The 4,295-nt window shown below is 43.1% G+C and overlaps 1 non-coding gene across 1 annotated transcript; it reads right to left on the bottom strand.

Annotated features, from left to right (window-relative positions):
- Window positions 1-645: 645 nt before the first annotated feature.
- TRNAS-CGA (transfer RNA serine (anticodon CGA)) lies at window positions 646-719 on the bottom strand. Its single transcript has one exon. It is a non-coding gene; the product is annotated as a tRNA-Ser (tRNA).
- Between the last annotated feature and the right edge of the window lie 3,576 nt (window positions 720-4,295).

The following is a 4,295-nucleotide window of genomic DNA, read 5'->3' as shown; positions in this document are numbered from 1 at the left end:
CATTGCTATCTCGCTCCTGTGAATTGCTATTTCATGCTGCTTCGTGTGTTCACTTGTATGACCTGTATATATTATTGCTTTTTGCGTCTTTTTTCCTGCATATCACTTCAAGAATTGTACTCCCTGATATGTGGATTCTTTGTGTATTTTACTTTCTAGTATTATTGCCTTACGTTAAGTTTTACTCATGTTATTTCCTTAAGTGTACCTTTGTGGCCTTTCATTACTACAGTTGTTCCTGTTTCATGTTTTTATCTTGGTAGTAATGTTGATGAGCCCTGTATTGAGGTGTATCTTTTGTATACCACTTTAGAAGGCTGCTTACTCTGTAACCCCCCCTTACACAATGCCCCCATGGGGCCTGTAAGGTATTTTAAATAAATAATATATATATATATATATATATATATATATATATATATATATATATATATATATATATATATTAGCAGACAAGGTAAAGTAAATGAGGGGCCCGTTAGACAAACTTATGAAGGGAGCGAACAGTCACCGAAACCGAGGTGCATAGGGGAACGTTATCTTTTTTTTTTTTAATGTCTTATGCTTATCAGTGGGATAACATTACTTAGATTAATTAATCGCTTAAAGAAAATTACTTATATAAAGCAGCAGAAAAAACAACCATGCCGCCGGTGGGATTCGAACCCACGACCTCCGAATATCGCGTCCGGTGCTCTTACCAACTGAGCTACGGCGACGGCTGTCCAATCTGCTGCTTTCTTGGGTATTTATGTTCACTGGGTGTAAGCGAGCCTTGAGAGTGTTCACCAGCGCCACCCTCGACCATAGCGGCGGACGTAGCACGTCCTGTATTACCGCGAGCGTGACGTGGAACGTCATCTAATGGCGAGGGCGGAAACTGTGCGAGAGCCCTCTTAAGCAACCTGTGGCATCAAGACTGCCAGAACCGAGACCCTCGTTAAGCTATTAGCAGACAAGGTAAAGTAAATGAGGGGCCCGTTAGACAAACTTATGAAGGGAGCGAACAGTCACCGAAACCGAGGTGCATAGGGGAACGTTATCTTTTTTTTTTTTAATGTCTTATGTCATAAGACTCGTCTAACTTACCAGATGCGGGACAAAAAGTTAAACCTATGGATAGGAGGCTCAGCTGGGCAGGCGTAAGAACCTTTTGTGAAAAATTCACCACATTTGTGTACCCCCACGATGTTTCACAGTTCCCAGCTGCGGACCCCGTACCAACGACATTCGGAGAACTGTGAGCCGTTGTGTCATTCTCTTAAAATGGGACAACGGTCTCACGGCAAGCAGCTGCCAACCGAACGTTAGAGCTCAACATGGACGACTTGGTTCCCGTATATTCGTCTGAAGGAAGCGAAACTTTGTCGCGTGCTAGTTTTTTGCTTTTATCGTTGGAGACTTCCTGCCTTCTTTTTATCTCGTAGTTTTTCAGTCGCACAGTTCAGCAGGAGATAGAGCATGCTGTCGCATCTGTGTTTCCTCAACATCTCGAAGTTCGGCAACCTTCCGTTTACTGTGGTTGACCACAGCTTCTGTTAGCTATAGCGATGCTTCCAATAGTATAATATCCCATTCCTCTTTCTCTCTCTGACTGAATGTGGACATGGACAGCGTACAGACCAAACGAAGTCCCCTTGGAGCAGTACCCCGCGACAGGTAGGACGTTAGGTGAGATGCATGCAGCTCAAATCTCACGCGCTTATCAATAATTTTCCTCACTGACAGGAACGGCTGGGACCGCGTCTGCTCTCCGCGGGCCGTACTTTTTGCAACAGGTAGTCAGTATATTCAGGTAGTCAGGTAGTGAGTATATATATATATATATATATATATATATATCATTTATTTATTTCATAAATACTGCCGACTGCCCTTTGGCGGTCAGGGCAGGAGTGCACAAAGGAAAAAAATTACAAATTGGCAACAACAAAATAACAGCGACAAAGGGCGATTACAGTACGAGGACAAAATTCAATAAGACCAACGGGAAGCAAAAAAAAAAAAAGAACAGGCAAATCATCCGACGTCGAACAGTCTAAGTGAACAGAATAAAAACAAGGAAACCGAAATACACTGTGTACTAGACACGCTACTGCGATACATGAGCCGAAACAGCAGACAAGAAGGATTCTGAAGATACCAGGTTGGTGATATCGCTTGGCAGTCGGTTCCATTCGGAAATGGTGCGTGGAAAGAAGGAACAAGAATATGCTTTTGTTCGGCATCGTGGCATCAAGATAGTCCTATATATATATATATATATATATATATATATATATATATATATATATATATATATATATATATATATATATATATATATATATATATATATATATATATATATATATATATATATATATATATATATATATATATATATATATATATATATATATATATATATATATATTGAGAAGTAAAGCATGCGGGCTTTTTACGCTTACTGTCGAAATAGTGAAAATTTGAGATTAAACCAACGAGGATGGCCACGATACTCCTCACAGAGTCAGGGAAGTCAGGACAGCAGCTTGGGCATGTTAGTTAGTCGTTTGTGATCTAACCTGGACCTATCCATAATAACTTGGACATATAATAAATAACCGTGCGCTAACCGTTCGCTAGGTTATATGCGCCCTAACCTATTGCTCGCTTCTCCCGCTATTAAACAACTTGCTATTCAAACGTTTTTGCGACCCAAGCTGGAGGATGTAAACGAAATTTTTAATCCACACCTGTGCTATGAAGTTAATTTTAGTCCAAGGACCCCGACTCTTGTCTTCAGTAAGGGTGCGGAGGATCTAAGTGGCGGAGTGTTGCAGCCAGGAGGACACCCTCACGCTGAAGCCGAGGGCAGTCACAAAGTAGGAGCTCTATTGTTTCTTCGCACTCGCATTTCTCACACGCAGGAGGGTCTGCCAGTGCGATTAAGTGGGAGTAGGCATTTCTAAGTGCCCCTCCCAGCCACAGGCGGCACAACAGCGCGGCATCGCAGCGCGAGAGGCCGGACGGAGGCTTGATTTGAAGTAAGGGGCCGAGGCATGCGAGTTTCCAGGAGAAGACCATGACGGTAAAACCTTATTTCGGCCAAGCATTCGCAGGTGTCCTGCTGAGTCAATCTTATCAGTGGTATCTGGACAATGCTAGACCTGCCGTGAGCCGATCGAGCTGCAGAGTCAGCTGCGTCGTTTTCGACAATGCCACTGTGTTCTGGTATCCACTGGAAGATTATGTCATGACCCTCTTTCTGTGCCCGGTGCTGAACATTTCTTAATTCAACAACGAGTTGCTCGTTGCCGCCATGGCATAAAACAGAATTAAGACATTGTAGGGCTGCTTTTGAGTAAGAGAACGCAGCCCATTTGTGGGATGGTTGTGCACCGATGTACTGCACAGCCGCACGAAGAGCGGCAAATTCTGGCCGGATGGATGGTGTCCGATGCCAAGTTTGCTGGTTAATACTGGACTGTCTCGAAGAAATGACCACGGCAAAGGTTGAACTTGTAGCTGAGACTGAACCATCTCTATACACACGAGTGTGGTAATTTTATGCGGCGTGGCGTACGTAGATTGTTCTGGAAGAACTCAGGACTGAGTGCAAGGTTCTGAACTATCAGTGTGTTCCCTGTGTACCCTGCAAGTACTGACCAACGGACGCATGGAATAGTGATCTCCCTTACCTCTCTCCCCTTTCTATCTCTTCCTCCATTCCCCTTGCCACATGTAGAGTAGCATACAGGGCGTCGCCGTTGCCTAGTTAACCTCCCTGCCTTTCCGTTTATCATTCTCTCCCTCTAGGCCCACACCTCAGTAACCTTATTAATACCCTCGAGTCGGTTGAGAACCCCGTAACACAATTCATTTTGTACAATTAATCCTATGATTCCAGGATCTCAGCAGTAAAAGCTTGAATCAACTTACTCTCTCCAGCCTCACGCCGTAGGATAGCGCGTTTTAGCCTTTTGCATAAAAAAAATTCATTATTTTTCTTGTGATAACCAGTACATAAAAAGAGGCCAGATACTCAAGCCTGTGTAGGCCACATACTCGTATGCCTTGTACCACTATGAACTCTTTAATGTACTAGACCCCCCCCCCCCCCCGCGTGCCTTTTAAGTTATTTCTTTTGTGTGTTATATAACTTTGTTTTGCATTCACCTGCTGACCAGTAATTCCGGACATCAAGAACCATCCTAGCAACGGTATTTCGGTCAAGAAAATAGAAAGGTAGCTGTACCACACAACTTATTTTACAATTTCTGAGAAGAAAATCCTAACCTTATTGTTTCTAT

This window comes from Amblyomma americanum, chromosome 3 (genome assembly GCF_052857255.1).
Source record: "Amblyomma americanum isolate KBUSLIRL-KWMA chromosome 3, ASM5285725v1, whole genome shotgun sequence".
NCBI lineage: Eukaryota > Metazoa > Arthropoda > Arachnida > Ixodida > Ixodidae > Amblyomma > Amblyomma americanum.
This window is presented reverse-complemented; position numbering and strand designations above follow the sequence as displayed.